The following is a 17,566-nucleotide window of genomic DNA, read 5'->3' on the forward strand; positions in this document are numbered from 1 at the left end:
AAAGTGCTGTAAAACACTGTGAAGTGGTATATAAGTCTAAGTGTGATTGCTATTACTAGATCAAATACAACTTATTCTATAGTAAGAAAACAGAAAGTAAGAATTACCTATGAACAAGCCCATCCTTGGCACCAGGCTTTATTTCTAAGAAAAGTGCACTGAATTGAACCTTATTGTAACTATTGAGTTGTATATTCCTATTCTTGCTTTCAGAAAAACAATATTTAAATACTTTATTCCCCTTTCTGAGTAATGTTCAGATTATAACATCAATCCCCTTTCCTCTTTTTTCCTGCCAGTAATTCATCCAACAGATAGTCTACAAATGTCATTTGCTAACTTTATCACTATGTAAACATCCTCTGGCTCTCTCACATAAAATATCTTTATCATATAAATGTAAATGAAAAAAAAATGTGACAGTGTGCATCATCACATAATTAGGCAGATGTTCAACAAGAAATCTATCCCTCTAAGCAATTGAACTTGCTACTGGTATTATCCAGATAGGAACTTAGCTAAAAAGTCCCTGAAACGTGCACACGGTCTTAATAGAAACCCAATTAAGTTAGAACTCCAACATTGGGGGGGGGAGGGGAATCCCCATCATTCATACATTCATCTTTCTTTCTACCTCCCAACTGAACACCCAAATGGAACCATGAATACAGAAAGGGAGGGACCTGAAGACTCTTATGAAATTCCCCAGGTATGCAGATAGATAAACCAACTAACCAGTGAAATCTACCTTACAGAAGCTCATGGAGGGATGCTAGAAGAGACAGAAGAAGCAGGAAACAATGATGACCAGCTTGGCTTATGCTTTCAAGGCCTCTTTATTGAGGAGACTGTCTAGGGTCTGCTTTTGATATTTCCCCATGAAAGAACTTGATATAATTTTATATCACCCTAAAACTCAAACGAAGGCTGAGCCAAAGTGCTAGCTTTTTAGGTTCTGGGTTAAATATTTTAACATTAAACTTTCTAGATTATTGTTAACTTACATGAGTCTACAAGGCAATGTAAAATTGGCTCTTTTTAAAAATTGGCTCTATTCTAATATATTTAAATAGCAATGTTACATTAATATTTTCAAGGAAAATATCCCTCCCTTCCTACATATCGAAAACATGTAAGGCAGACATGAAAGCACATGAGCAAGGCCATCTATTCTAGGATATACAGTGACCCCTAGATGAATTGGTGAATTTTAAAAGAATTGCAGAATGGATATTCAGAAAAATACTCCAATAGTTTAGATAACTCTTAAAACAGAAATGGAGAAGTTATCGTCTCAGTATTCCACTCCTTAGGTAGGAATGATACAATCCTCTTAATTTCTGGAAGAACAGATGAGCCAACAGTTGAACAATAGTGTAAGAAATGTCAGCCTTTCCTAACCCATCCCCAAGATGGGACTAAGTTTTTTCAACTGACTTTCCTTTTCCAGAATTGCACGGGACTTCTCTAGTTTCCCACATCACTGTCAATCTTGAAGGAGTTCAATAATCTTATGGCTAAAACATTAGTTTAGCAGAATGCCATTCACGGATGGGCTTCCAAAATTTTAGCAATCAGTTCTCTGTCTGGTTGCTAGGTGGGCGTGGCCTAGTCCCCGTCCTGCACCATGGTGGGGGATGTTTTCGCCCTCCCCGGGCTCTGGAGGCTTTCCTCCAGCCTCCGGGAGGCCCATTTTCACCCTCTCCCAGCCTCCATGTGGGCGCTACACTTACCTGGGATCCAAAATGGGCGCCATGGAGACTCCTGGGAGGGACGGGGTGGGGAGGGCCAGCCAGACATTGCAACTACCAGTTCACCGAACCAGATGTAAAATTAACATCCAATTCACCTGAACTGGTGTGAATCAGTAGTAGCCCACCCTGGTGCCAGTGCTGCTATATGTATTGCTCACAACTTCCTCAATTGGTTTGATGACCTGAGCCAGGGGTGGAAATGCAGCCAAGAAAGCCACTCACTACACTCACTGCTGTGTTCCATGCTAACCTAGTTTGGACAATAGCAGAACCTATTCCTATTCCTAAATCACAGTAAATACAGGCTATGGGGCCTGTATATCAACACCTCTTACTCCCAACCTAACAATTGGAGGAAAGCACATGAAGTAGCTGTTTGAAGGAACTCTTCAAAGATTCCCTAGGCGGCATGGGAATTCTGGGAATATCTGGCCCCTATGTATCTGGGATAAGAAAAGTTGAGTTACAGAATAGTTAACTTAATTTAGATTAAACCTGCAGGAAAGTAAGAAACCCAGGCTGTTATCCATTGCTCTACACCAGCAAGTAATTTTGGGATTTGTAAATCAGTGCAGTACATTTACACTTCTTTATTAGCTCAACCCATGGAGCTTTCATCAGTTGTGACAGTTTTCTAAGATCCAGACACATTCTCCACAAGCTTTTGGCTAAGAAAATCATGGGACAAAGAAACCCATCTGTAAAGTGAAGAGGAAAGTATATTTTATGACCCTTCCATATTGTGATTTTTCTAAGGCATGAAAAATCGCTCCTCTTCCAAAACATATTAGCTAGATTTTTAAAAAATAAAAGTTTAACTTACTACAACTTGGTATCATACGCTGGCAGATTGGAAAATTGGTGGAAAAACACTACCAGTTGACTAATAGCAATTGGCCAAGATAGTTAATGTTTTGCTCTCAATAAATTATTAATGCATAAAAAATTAAACCATGATTACTCCAAGTATGCACAATCTGAAATGTAAACCAACCACACAGGCCAGGTTCATACAAACACTAGCTAAAATCTGATTAGTTGGCTGGGTTGTGAACAGCGTATCTCATGAACCTATTATGCCATATTTTCACACCCTGGCAGCACATTTTCTAATATCTATTAAGTATATTTGTGGAAGGCTATCACCTACCTCTACCCACAATTGATACCTGCAAGAAACAGAATGTTGGACTTTGTGGACTCATCTGATGCAACAATAAAATAAAAGATAAAATATACACTGCTAAAAAAAAGGGAACACTTAAACAACACAATGTAACTCCAAGTCAATCACACTTCTGTGAAATCAAATTGTCCACTTAGGTAGCAACACTGATTGACAATCAATTTCACATGCTGTTGCGCAAATGGAATAGACAACAGGTGGAAAGCAGAGGCAGTTAACAAGACATCCCCAATAAAGGAATGGTTCTGCAGGTGGTGACCACAGACCACTTTTCAGTTCCTATGCTTTCTGGCTGATGGTTTGGTCACTTTTGAATGCTGGCGGTGCTTTCACTCTAGTGGTAGCATGAGACGGAGTCTACAACTCAAACAAGTGGTTCAGGTAGGGCAGCTCATCCAGGATGGCACATCAATGCGAACTGTGGCAAGAAGGTTTGCTGGGTCTATCAGCGTAGTGTCCAGAGCATGGAGGCGCTACCAGGAGACAGGCCAGTACATCAGGAGACGTGGAGGAGGCCGAAGGAGGGCAACAACCCAGCACCAGGACTGCTTCCTCCACCTTTGTGCAAGGAGGGACAGGAGGAGCACTGCCAGAGCCCTGCAAAATGACCTCCAGCGGGCCACAAATGTGCATGTGGCTGCTCAAATGGTCAGAAACAGACTCCATGAGGGTGGTATGAGGGCCCGACGTCCACAGGTGGGGGTTGTGCTTACAGCCCAACACCGTGCAGGATGTTGGGCATTTGCCAGAGAAGACCAAGATTGGCAAATTCGCCACTGGCGCCCTGTGCCTTTCACAGATGAAAGCAGGTTCACACTGAGCACATGTGACAGACGTGACAGGTGAATGTTCTGCTGCCTGCAACATCCTCCAGCATGACCGGTTTGGCAGTGGGTCAGTAGTGGTGTGGGGTGGCATTTCTTTAGGGGGCCGCACACCCCTCCATGTGCTAGCCAGAGGTAGCCTGACTGCCATTAGGTCCCGAGATGAGATCCTCAGACCCCTTGTGAGACCACATGTTGGTGCGGTTGGCCCTGAGTTCCTCCTAATGCAAGACAATGCTAGACCTCATGTGGCTGGAGTGTGTCAGCAGTTCCTGCAAGACGAAGGCATTGATGCTATGGACTGGCCTGCCCGTTACCCAGTCCCGAATCCAATTGAGCACATCTGGGACATCATGTCTCACACCATCTACCAACGCCATGTTACACCACAGACTGTCCAGGAGTTGGGGGATGCTTTAGTCCAGATGTGGGAGGAGATCCCTCAGGAGACCATCCGCCACCTCATCAGGAGCATGCCCAGGCGTTATAAGGCGGTCATACAGGCACATGGAGACCACACACACTACTGAGCCTCATTTTGATTTGTTTTAAGGACATTACATCAAAGTTGGATCAACCTGTTGTGTTTTTTACCACTTTAATTTTGAGTGTAACTCCAAATCCAGACCTCCACTGGTTGCTAAATTTGATTTCCATTGATAATTTTTGTGTGATTTTGCTGTCAGCACATTCAGCTATGTAATGAACAATGTATTTAATAAGAATATTTCATTCATTCAGATCTAGGATGTCTTATTTTTGTGTTCCCTTTTTTGAGTTTTTTGAGCAGTGGATTTATTGCCAAATATCAAGAATGCCTCTGACTTATAATTCACCAGAAACTGGGCAACTCAGGGATGGGAGTGGAGGCATGTTATAGTTGCTATAACACACCTATTGTAAATAAAACAACAAACAGGAGAAGGGAGGGCAAAGCAGGTTAGTTTAAAACAAATACTTATTTCCTGCTTGTCCCACATCTTCATCTCCTCCTTAAACCATGAGGCTTAAGTCATTCTTTGTTGTAGTGTTTTTCTCTTTATTCCAAGTAATGCTTAAGGGTCATCTCAAAGTACACTAAGTTGGTTGAGTTTTACCACTGATTCCCTTGGAGACAAATCAAGTCACAGGTAGAAAAAGAGGTAGGACAGATGTCAACAAGGATAACAAAATTTGTTCTACTGTACTTTGGTTTTCTGTAGACTCGAAATAAGTTAATTTAAACAGAGTAGTTTAAAAAGCCCCACGGTTATTTCAGCAATTACTGCCTCTTCGAGGGCAGAACTAGAATATTTTTGAAATATTTTTCAAACTACCTCCTTAACTTTTGTTTCCAGTGAGGACTCTTAACATTTTGCCAGTGTTGAAAATTGCTTAAATGGTCAAATCCACAAGTGGAAGTGAGAAACGGTTTACTGTTTTTGCTTCAAGCAACAATGCCTCCTGAGCTCACTGGAGATCATCCTCATCCAGGCAGATCTTGTGGGATGGATGGTCTTCCCCAAGCTAGCACTTTTTGATTCCTTACAACTCTTAGCTTGGACAGCTGCTAGACCATGACGGAGCTTTCTCCAACGCAGCACTTCCCCAAGTTAGTAACCTTACAACCCTCAGCGGGTTCGGAAGCTTACCAAGATACCTAGAGGGCACCCCGTTAGGGAAAGCTGACTTCGGAGAGGCCAGGGCTGTTAATGCAGGGCGTTCATTCATCTCCCCGAAAGCTGCAGGTGGCGGAGGAAATGGCAACACTCACCACGAGGAAGGAGGCGATGGATCCTCCGGGCTCCCCGAGCGTCTCGTTTTGCTAGCGAGGAAAAAGTTCTTCCTTCCGAAGACCGGGTCTGAAATTTGCTCCCTACAGCAATCAGGGAGATGGCTATGGTAGGCGGCGGGCAACAGGCTCACTCTTCTCAGGCAGGGTGGCAGTTACTTCCTGGTTACTTAGTCTTCTACCTCAGAAAAGTTCCGAGGATCCACCTGTCCGTCTTCAGACAGGTATGAAAGAGCAACGGTTAAAAGTTTCCGGCCCGGCACTGTAGGCCACTCTCGTGGGAAGAGCGCGGGGAGAGGGAGAGGCTCCTTAAGCGCTCCTGGGACCTTAAAGTCAGCAGGGCTGACAGCAGCCCTGTTAAAGGCATTGGGGCCGCCGGCGAATCTCGCGCCTTTGACGGAGTCACCGGTGGCGCCGCCGAGCCCTCGCCTTGGCCTTTAACAGCAGTCCGAGCGGGCAGATTTGGGGCTGAGGTGCTGCGCTTTGCATTGCCATTTAACTTTTCCGCCCTGATTTTTCACGAGGTTCAGCCCTGTTGATTGTGAAGGCGTGAGAACGGCAATCTTAGTTTCATTTCCAGCCTGTGACTCAGCTAAAGTTCAAACAATGTTTTCTCTCCTGCCGTCGAATCACCCCTGGAATTCAGCCTCAGAGGGGGGTGGGAAGCAAATTATTTGCCTAGGGAGTTTCCTGTTAATTACATTAATTTTAATTTATTGAAATGCCCAGCTGACGGTTGTTCATCAGATGAAGTGAGAAGAATAGAACAGAATAGAATAGAATAGAATAGAATACTTTATTGGCCAAGTGTGATTGGACACACAAGGAATTTGTCTTGGTGTAAATCCTCAATATACATAAAGAAAAGGTACATTCGTTAAGAATCAAGAATCATAAGGTACAACACCTAATGATAATCATAGAGTACAATCAACAATCAAATCATACCAGGAAACAGTCAATATAAATCGTAAGGATACAAGAAATAGTTAAAATCCTACAGTCACAAGTGGGAGGAGATGGATGATAAGGAGTGATGAGAAGATTAATAGTAATAGTAGTGTACACTTTGTAAATAGTTGAACAATGTTGAGGGAAGGGGAGAACTACATTTAAAGCAATAAATATTATTGGGCTGTGTTTAAATCTGTCCAGTAGTAGTATATATGTATTTTCTCTCCCACAGTCACTTTTCCCCCCCTTTTGGACAAGGCTTCTATATTAACTTTAGTTTTTGGGTTTGCCAAGAATCAATCTTGGAAAACTCACCATTATTTTGTGTCAAAAGACAGGAGAAATATCAGGCAGAAATGTAATATCTGTCTGTAAATAGAAAAGTTGGCACCCATCATTATTTCACAAATAACAAAAAGAAAAGAAAATGGTGATTTTGATGCTTTTACACTACACACACACACACACACACACACACACAGGTAAAAAACAATCAAAGGAAGAGGCAGGGATAGCAGATAGAAGAAAATGGAACATGGAGTAAAAAAGTGTTCCTTCTTTTGTAATTAATGTCTATAAAATTCAGTGCTTTAGTTCTTATTGAAAATGATTTAAATAATTCAGGAAAATTGGAATTTTTACAGCACTGATTTTTTCCCCCACCAATAAGACTTAAGTGTATTGGAGCAAATAAAGTTGGTAATGTTGTGAAATAAAAATGAACAATTTGGTGGGGGGGGGGGAACCCAGCAGATCTCTAAACTGATGCCATATCTGTTTCCAATTATGTATGTTAGCCATATTTCTTGAAGAAAGGGAGGAATACAACATTTTATTTATATTTTTATTTTTATTTATTATTATGTTTGTAGCAGTCCTAATATAGAAAGTACATGTGGTTCATGGGATACATAGAAGTTATGAAAATATTTGTGATTAGTTTGAAATTATAAACATATGACAAATTATAAATATCCCAAAGCAGTTCCTCTGGCTTCCACTCGCCTCACATCCTCAAAATAGGAGCTTTCCCAGGAAAATCAATGTGGTTGGGCAGATTCTACTGGGAAACTGAAGTCCTGAAGGTAATTTTTGGGAAGGCCTGAAGAATTTGATTTGTTAAGACCAGCACTACTTAGCAGCTTACTCATAACAACAACCAAAGTTTATTGTATTTCTATACTACTACAATTATACAAAGATTTGTGGAGTAATATAATTAAGTAAAATGGTAATAACGCCATAACACCATTTTAAGTGAAATGGTAACAACACCATTTTTAGTACCGTTCATATTCAAACTTTTTTGTGCATGCTTTTGAATCAGTGTTGACTCCTGGCAACAGCATGTCCCTGCAGTTTATTAGCAAGATTTCTGAAATGATTTGCCATTGTCTGTTTCCTAGGGCTAAGAAAAAATGACTGGCTTGAGATCATCGAGTTGGCTTCATGCCTAAGGTTGGACTAGAAATCACAGTCTAACCTGGCGCCTTAACCACTGTACCAAACTGGCTCTCTATTCAAACTTTATATATTTGTAGTTTTATAGATTCAGTAATTCAATGAATCAGTGGAAATCAAATGGCTATATGATTTTTTTTAAAAAAAATCAAAGTATAATACAAAATTTCATATTAATGAGTTATAAAATTAATAGATGAGAAACATCATACAAGCATGGGGAAACTATGGTCCTGTAGATCAGCAGTTTCCAACCTTGACAACTTTAAGCCTGGCAGACTTCAACTCCTAGAATTCCCCAGCCAGGAAAGCAACTTCTGGGAGTTGAAGTCCTCCAGGCTTAAAGTTGCCTAGGTTGAAGACCCCTGCTTTAGATAATGCTGAACTATCACTTTCAGCACTCATCAATGGTAGGCTGCAGAGAACTTTGATCCAAGAACATCTGGAGAGCCATAAATTCCCCACCCCTATTGTTGGATAAACATGTATCAAGCACATTTCATTTGGTTTTTGCATTACGTAATATTTACAGTTGCCAATGCAAATTATAACTAAACAAACAGTAAATAGTTTCATGTACTTTATAACAAGGCAAAAGGGATAAGAACTATCGTTCGTTTAACTTTATTTATTAGATTAATGTGTAGTCACCACACCCATGATACTATGAGCCAAGGAATAAGGAATAAGAAATACCCAGGTGCATCCTGGAATAATTGAATGCTTGGCAAGAGAGAAAAGCAGAGTTTCTTTCCTTTGGAGACTCTTCTACCAAAAGTTGGCCCTTCTGACCAACCGCTATCAATCTTCCTTGCAACAAAACATCATTCTGACATGTGGCAATACTGTGAATAATTTCCTGAGGTGTTGCTGGTCCTCATCAGCAGCAGCCCACAGTAAAACAAAGGGGTTTAAATCAAAATTAAGTGAAGGTCTGAAATCATAACAACTAGCTAGGTACCTTGGGCGACTTATGGTTACAGATACCACAAAAGTTTTACACATGTGCAGTTTGATACCTTATCTTTGACACTTAACATTTAAGAGCTTGCCAGATACGGCTTTTGCTAGGATGGGAAAGAAAGTCCAACGTTCCATATATCTCCCATATCTGAGTCACAAAATACTGAGATGACCACAGAAAGTGGCAAAGAGATATGGAACTAATAGTTACTTGTATTTCTGTAACCCTGATATGGTAACCCAGACCCACCAGTAGGAAGAATAAAATTAGGTGGAATAAAGATCTTTTAAAGTCACTAATTTTCTGTTCCTTTATGGCCTTACCCCAGGCATGTCAAACTCAAGGCCCGGGGGCCAGATCCAGACCTTAGATCTGGCCTGGGGGGGCCACTCTGAAAACAGCAAAGGACCATCCCACGATGCCTCTGCTAGTGAAAACAGAACTCAGGATGGCCATGTGCATCCCTCCCCAGGCCCCGTTTTCAGCCACAACGGCTTTCTGCAGCCCTTTGCCAAGCAGAGCTCTGTTTTAGCTGCCAGAGGGCTGCAAGAGGCCATTGCAGCCAAAAACAGGGCCTGTGGGGGCCCATGCAGCCCATCCAAGCTCCATTTTTGCTGGCAGAGAGCTGCAGGAGGCCATCACAACTGAGCCTGTTTTCATTGGCAGAGTGCTCGGCCCACCACAGGCACACTCAACACAGTTGATGTCAAGCTGGTCACACCCACCCTGGTCACCCCCATCCTCCCAAGGTCAAACACAACCCTGATATGGCCCTCAGTGAAATTGAGTTTGACACCCCTGTAGCACTGGTATATATCAAGCATTGTCCTGCCAAAACTGAATCTATCCATCCAGCCCAGTCATTTAGAGGTCTATTGAGATTCACCCCAGTCGTAAGATACAGGTTTTTTTTTTTAGGGAGCCATGGAAATTACAGTATCTTGGAGAACCCATCTGAAAGACACCAAGGCAACAAAACAGGTGCAAAGGAGAGGAGAGAAAATATTAAAAAGAGACTTAGATTGGTTCCTCCCAATTTCCTGGGATAAAAGAGGAAAAAGGGAGAGACTGGCAGATTTTCAAGATTTTGTATTGAGCTTGCTTCAATAACATATTCTCCTCCTCCTCCTCCTGTGGAACTTGTTACCTGATCTAATCTATTTCATGCAGCTGACAGGTGTAATAAACAGGACTTTCCTGTCGGGGTGGCTCCAGTTTATCAAATATTATCCCACTGGAAGACTCTACTTCCTACAAGGTGGCCCCTACTTGATTTGTAAGCAAGTGAAAACTGATTGCAGGCACCATTACAACCTACAACTGGATATTTTAAGAATAGACAATTTAGTGGTGTTGATTATTTTCTAAAAATACATATTGATAAAGGAGAATATTTGTAGCTCAGGGTTGAAATGAGGGGTCCTTGGAGCTCTCTAAACCAAGCTGTGAGAGCACAAGGGCCCCTCTGATTTCTGTTCATTGTTTAAAGTCCCTTAGGATTGACACAGAACAATTTTGTTAAATAAGAGGTATGTGAAACAGTTTTTCATAAATAAAAGCTTGTGTGGGTGAGAAAGACTGATACAAATACACACAGAATGCAAACTTCAGGCTAATTCATCTAGTTCTCTAGCTGTATGGTCAGAAATTCATAGTTTAATCAAAATGAAAGTGTACCTTTCCAACTCTCATTTTGAGATGCCTCTCAGTATACACTAGAAAAACATAAGATGCCATGTTATCCCATTGCACAAGTAGAAAACAATGCTTTCACTCTTTAATCATACATTATCCTGTAGCTTTGCTACTATTTTCCCAAATCAGTTATGTAGCCAAAACTTCAAGATCCATAGTAATAGAAAGGAAGAATTATTTTAAATATTACGTAAATTAAACCTCAGTGTGTTGAAAAACAAAAACAGTTCCTTTGGTTGAGATAACTCTATCAGGAGGGGAAAAGGGGAGTTTATTAAATTGGGCTTCTATTCCTTATTTTCACAAAATTACTGAAAATGCAATCTTCTGTTTCATATTAATAACATTATAGGATAGGATGAAATAATTTTTATGTCAGCTGGTCACACAGTGGTGACTAAATCATTACTGTTTAGAAGTGGTGTAGAATTCCAGAGAGGCATCCTACATCCATTAAAAATGTGTAGAAAATTCCTCTGTAGGCCTGTCACTTGTTTTCAAAATGACACATCTAGAAGCTTCATTATCCAGTTATCAATGCCACCTAAAAACTAAGATTTGTAAGTGTATAATATTTGTAACTTAGCAACAATGTCAGTTTATTAAATCATACTGCACACATCCTATTCAGGGCCCCAGAATTCCTTTTGGGAATGATCGGATGATGCCAAAAGTAGATACAAGTTAGCCAATATCATGCAAAGTAGCAGCAACTTATTTCTATGCCTTATTTCTGCAATTTAAGAGGCCCCCAAAGTAGGCGTAACTATTCTTTTCTCTTTTCTAGTCCAGATTGGATTAGAAAAGACTGCATATAGAATTCTCCATCAAGAAATGTACAACCATGTTCACATTTCATATGTTGAATGGCCTGATGACAATGACTTACTAAGAGAATTATAATGACTTACTAAGGTTTGAATTTTGCTTGTTAGCCAAATGAATTCATGAACCTCATGTATGCTAGGTGAAAAAGGTAAAGAATTCTTAGAAAACAGACAAGAAATAAAGCTACCAACTGGATCTATTCAAGCCTATAATGCAGACTTTTGACCAGGTTCATCTTTTGTGCCAATTGCCCTAATTTCTGAAACTGGTAGCTCATGCATTATCACTTTTGGCAAGATGGGCAAGCATCTAAGTTTAATTAAATAAATAGAAAAATTGCTGCAATTAATCATTTCAAAATATTTGGAAGTTTCAGTTGGTCCAGAATAAGGTGACATGGGCAGTTCTGGGCTTTTCACACTATGCTAATATAATAGCACTGCTTTGCAGGCTGCATCAGTGAGCTTCCTAGTACAATTCAAGATTCTACCAGTAGTTATCATCTGTAAAGCCTTCCCAGCAGAATCGGAAGATATTTGCTGGACCATCTCTCTTCATTTGTTTCTGCCTATATATCAGCAGAGTCAACAAGCTGGGTATGTTCCAGGTTTCTTCCCCATTAAACAATATTATCTGGGTGGAAACCAGGAGTTGTGTCTTCTCTGTTGTGCTGCTTGCTCCAAGGCAGAGGTCTCCAAACTTGGCAACTTTAAGACTTGTGGACTTCAACTCCCAAAATTCATCAGCCAGCATAGCATAGTATAACTGGCTGAGGAATTTTGGGACTTGAAGTCCACAAGTCTTAAAGTTGCCAAATTTGGAGAGCCCTGCTCCAAGGGATAGCATCAACTGGAAATCCAGATAGCCCCACTCCTGTTGGTCTTTCATGAAGCACCAAAGACCCGATTCTTCCTTCAGGCATTTGGGCTAAGGTATGAAATGAAGCATACAAATAAAGCAGTGACAGGCAAAAAGCAGGTGCCTTGATATGAGCAATGTGATACAGATTTACAGGGAGAATTATTATTTCTATTGCCCTGCCTAAACAAGTTTAAGGTGGTTTATATTACAAGATAACCATGTTAACTTTTAAAATAGACTAAACAGATTAAAACTCATAGTGATGAAAAGCCATTAAAATTATTAAAAATACAGGCAGAAAGGATGAGTCCTTTAAAAATTTTTAAGAAATCCTAAAATCTGCAAGGAATACACATTTCACTGAGAAGGCCCAGCCCAATGGTGGTGACACTGAAATATGATTTCTCCTTCTCCTTAATAAACAATTGGAATCATGCAAAGAAAGGCTTTGTCTTAAATAACCAATGCTTAAAATATTTAGGATTTTAAGAGGGATAATCAGTAGCACTTCATTTTTTATCCAGAAATCTATAGGTAGCTAGAACAGTTATTTAAGAATCTGGCTACTACATTTTGAAATAACTGAAATGTCCAAACTATATATTACATCAGTTTTATATAGAGCAAATTGCAATACTTCTCCATTCTCAAAATTACTAGCTGATGTACCCTTGTTTTAGGACATCATTCAGAAAATGAATAGAGCTGTCAGGTTAATTGCAGCTCGGCTCCTGGGCATCCTCCAGATAACCATACCCTGCCCCATGATAAGCATCTCTTTTTATCTTAATTTATTATCCTGATCCAACCCATTATTGCCCGTAGATAGGCATTTTGAGACAGATTGGAGTAATCTGAGAACAATGATGTGGAAAAACAAATTTGGGAACTGGTAGCATTTTGATAGTCACCAATACCAAATCTCTTGATGACCGCAAGCAGAGATGACATAGAGATGCTAAAAAGCATTGATGACTTAATGGAAGGTCTGACTGGTTCCATATAGAAGCTTGCTACATATTCAAGTTCACCAGGAGGCCATTTGAGAAGATAAGCTCCTGAACACAAACAGCAATGAAAAAAGCTAAGTAATTAAGTAACAAGAGCTGAAATGGTTAAAACATCAGTCTAGAAACCCAAAGACTATGAGTTCTAGTCCTGTCTTGAGTACCAAGCCAACTAGGTGGCTTTCAGCCATACGAATGAGGCAATACTACTGATGAAAAACCATGCCAACAAAACTGCAGAGATTTGTCCAGGCAGCTTCCAAGAATTGGACACGATTGAATGAAATTTTTTAAAAAAACATGTTTGATTGAATGGTTAAGGTATAAAACTAGGAATGGGGAAACTTGAGTTTTAGATCGACCTTAGGAACAGAAGCCATATAGCTTGTCTTCAAGCCAGTCTGGAGGAAAAGCCATCCAGTGGTCAACATGACTTCTATTCCTTTGCTAGAAAAGAGGTATTGGACCACACCCTGTTTCCAATGATAAAAGGAAGATGCTGAGTATGAGATAGAAGTGGGTTCTTGTGTAGAAAATCAGGGAGGAAGAATTTATTGTGGAGGGATAAAGTGTGGCTTAGCAGGTGATTGATGGTGAAGGAGGGGTGGGTGTGGATTCCAGGAAATCAACAGCAGAAGAACTGGAAGTAGCAGCAAAGCCTAGTACCCTCTCCACTCCAGCAGGGATGCTAACATCCCACAGCTATTCCAGGCATCTTCATTCTGCCTTCCCCCAACACAACCTGAAAGACTGGGTAAAGCCAACATTTTGCAGCAGTTCAGAATAGCAACTGACAGCACAGGAGCCAACTAATTTCAGGGTGGCTAAAGTCTTTGTTATAGCTTAAATAACTATATAACTATACCAGTCAAGAATACGTTAAAACTTTACAATCAGATCAGAGGTGGTATTCAGGAGGTTCTGACCAGTTCTGGAGAACCGGTAGCAGACATTTTGAGTAGTTCGGAGAACCAGCAAATACCACTGGCTGGCCCTGCCCCCATCTATTCTCTGCCTCCCGAGACCCAGTTGATTGGTTTCCTCTTCTTTTGTTGCCTTGCACAGGAGCTGGAAAGCAGGCTAGTGGGGGTGGGGAGGGAATGGGATTTTTCAGTATCCTTCCCCTGCCACGCCTACCAAGCCATGTCCACAGAACTGGTAGTAAAAAAAATTGAATCCCACCACTGAATCAGATACAGTTTCCAGGACTAAGATTACCATGGAAGTAATTCAAAGATCTAACTACCCAGGAAAACTCTGCTAGATATTAGTTTACCAATGAAATATAAGCAAGTAAAATAACCCAATGGGCTCTGTACTGAATTTGTATGGTAGTGTACAGAATTTGTACTGAATTTTACTGAACTTGACATAACTCAACTTAAGTTCCCACAGTTCTTTCATATCACCTGGGGTTATTTTGAAGCAAACTGAAGTTAATTGACTAGAAACAATCATGTCTATTACCTTGTAGCAGACAATTGAACCCCAAGGGTGAAAAGCTGGAGGTCTGAAACCTCCTCCTTCAGAAGCCCTGTGGAAATTCACATCTTGCCCCATCCCTCCTACTTTGGGGGTAGTCCTTGGTCATTTCTGCTGCTAACATCTATCTCCCAGGGGAATTTCAACTAGCATCCTCCCCTTCACCCTGGTATGTGATAGGACTGCTTTTCCAGCAATAAAGTAGTAAACATGGAAAATTTCTATAGTGCTCTTGGTTACATTACATAGAAATCTGAATCTAAAGAATTTCAGTCCTCATTGGGAAATAAATTGATCTCACAAGAAATAAAAGCATACTTTATTTTTTAAAAAGATGAAAAATCGGAACACAAAACAACCTAAAAGAGTATTCAATGTTCTGTGCAGAAAAAAACATAGTACTGTTTTGCTACAAATGACCGCTTTGCAGTAAAATATTTGCAGAGTTTCTTCAGAACTTCAAAATTATTATGGATCACAATATTTTAGAGAGAAAAAACCCCTATCTTTTCAGATATACCTGCAATACCATATATGAAAGAATGAATTTACATGCAATTGCTTTATACTGTGCAAAAATAATATTAAACTTAGAACAACACACGAAACATAAATCAACCTGATAATAGCACAAATTCCTGGGTAGAATGTTTTTATTTCTTCAGAAAGAATAGACTCTTGAAACAGGTCTTACATACACTTCAATTATTTGGGTGTTTCTTCCTTCAGTACATTAATTTGGATGCTACTGGAAAAATGGACAAACCCTATTCATTACTAACCTCTTCCCATGATTTCCCCTGAAGTCTACTTTTTTAGTTTTAAGAGTAACAAACTTTTTTGACTTTCAGCAGAGGGACGAACTGGGTTAATTTGACCATAAGCAAGAGTATCTCTCCCTTCTGGGAATGCCTAAGCCTGTCTGGCCTAAATAGGCCTAAATGAACCTGTTTTTAAAAGACATCCAACAAGATAGGTAGATGGAAGAAAAGATGAAGGAGATATGCCTATTACAGGTAGTCCTTAGTTTATTATCACAACTGAGACTAGAATTTCTGTGGCTAAGCAAGGTAGCTGTTAAGTGAATTGTGCCCAATTTTTTTTTCCCTACTGTTGTTAAGCAGATCACTGAAGTGATGTGAATCACATGGTTGTTAAATGAACTGGCTTTCCTCACTGACTTTGTCAGAAGCTTGCTGGGAAGGCCACAAATGAGGATCACATGACCTTGTATGTTGCAATATCATGACACATCAGTAGGAAGTCACATACACAGAAAACCCAATACACATACAATACACATATAGGGCGACACTGTGGAACAGCAACGTGTAAAATGTGAATTGGCTATAGCATAAGGTGTAGCCATATATGGCAATATTCCCTATTCCTGTCTAACTTCCTCATGTGTAACATAATCCCCCCCCTGCTTGCTGCACAATAAAAGAGAGGTGCGTAGTACCATCTGGGCTTCCTCTCACCAAAAGAAACCTTGGTGTCGCTGTCATCTTTGCCGCTAAGAGGAGCCCGCCCGGACAGTCTGCCCAGGTGCAGGTCGTCAGCTGACTAATTCATCCTGGTAGTGGGACCCGCAACGCATCAACTGGTGACCCCGACGTGATCGTCTCAACGATACGTCCCCGACAAAGCGCGATTCTTGTCTAGAAATGCGCTTCCTTCACTCCTGTACTATGCACCTGGAATAGGCTCGCGCATCGTAAGTATGGGCTCCTCACTTTCTCAAGTTCAACTCAAGCATAGGGATGAACTTCTCGCTTTAGTGAAGAAGGCAAATTATTTGCAGAAGGCTAACGGCACAAATGTATATCCTCTGTCAACAAAGCATTTGAATGACTTTTTGAATTATGTCCAACAGCACTGCCCCGCGTATCCCGCGGAAGGCACTCTTAAACATTCCTCTTGGGAACGGATGGGGAAATGGATGCATGAACCACCCAGGGCTCCGCCTCAGATTATTTGTTCTTGGCGTGCTGTTATGGCCGCCCTTAATACTCTCTTTCCCAATGATTCTATCCAGTCTTCCTCAGACCCACCTTCCGCTGAACTCTGTCCTGTTGCTGCCTCGGCACCTCCACCCTACTCCACCCCACCCCTTGACTCTTCTCTGAACCCCTCTTCTCCGTTGCCTCCTTCCGCCGCGGCGACAGATCCTCCTGTCCGTAATGCCTTTCAATCAGCTTTGGCGGAAGGAAAGCTATCTGCGGATGATCTTTCTTGTTTCCCTATGATTCTTCAAACCCCCGCTGCCGGGGGTAATCCTGTCCCTCATTATACCCCATTGGAGTGGACTTTGTTAAAGGAATTAAAAACTGCTGCTTCTAAGTATGGCATCGACTCCCCATATACCCGCCAACTTTTAGCCAACATTTCTACGCATCATCTGGTTCTCGCTTCAGAGTAGAAAGCTATTGCTTCTATGCTTCTCTCTCCTGCTTCGCTTGCCACCTGGCACAATGAATTTCGCCTCGGTATTAACGCTGCTGCTGCAGCCGGACTACCAGCAGGAGTTACTCTTGATCATCTCTTATGCCAAGGTACGGTACAAAACCCCGCGCAAGAGATCACTATGGGAGTGGGGGGGTACCCGATTATGAGGGAAGCTGCACTAAATGCCTTCAAGCGGCTCCCTAACACCTCGCAACCTACCCACTCCTTTACTTCTATCCTTCAAGGGCCCTCTGAACCTTATACCTCCTTTATTGATCGTCTCACAGATGCCATTAGCAGGCAGGTGGATAATATTGCCGCTCAGAACGAA

At 41.1% G+C, this 17,566-nt stretch overlaps 1 protein-coding gene across 2 annotated transcripts in view; it reads right to left on the reverse strand.

Moving 5' to 3' along the window:
* LOC113446361 (uncharacterized) overlaps positions 1–6,107 on the reverse strand; it is a 37,537-nt gene extending 31,430 nt beyond the window's left edge. Inside the window, exon 1 of one of the 2 annotated variants that reach the window (XM_026715996.2) lies at positions 5,518–6,107. The gene's annotated coding sequence lies outside the window, so the exon portion shown is untranslated. Of the gene's footprint in view, positions 1–5,395 lie in introns of both variants that reach the window. The other variant, XM_087929792.1, reaches the window with a different exon arrangement.
* Between the last annotated feature and the right edge of the window lie 11,459 nt (positions 6,108–17,566).

The sequence above is a fragment of the Pseudonaja textilis genome, chromosome 1 (genome assembly GCF_049901715.1).
Source record: "Pseudonaja textilis isolate UNSWEBS1 chromosome 1, rPseTex1.2, whole genome shotgun sequence".
NCBI classification, from domain to species: Eukaryota; Metazoa; Chordata; class Lepidosauria; order Squamata; family Elapidae; genus Pseudonaja; species Pseudonaja textilis.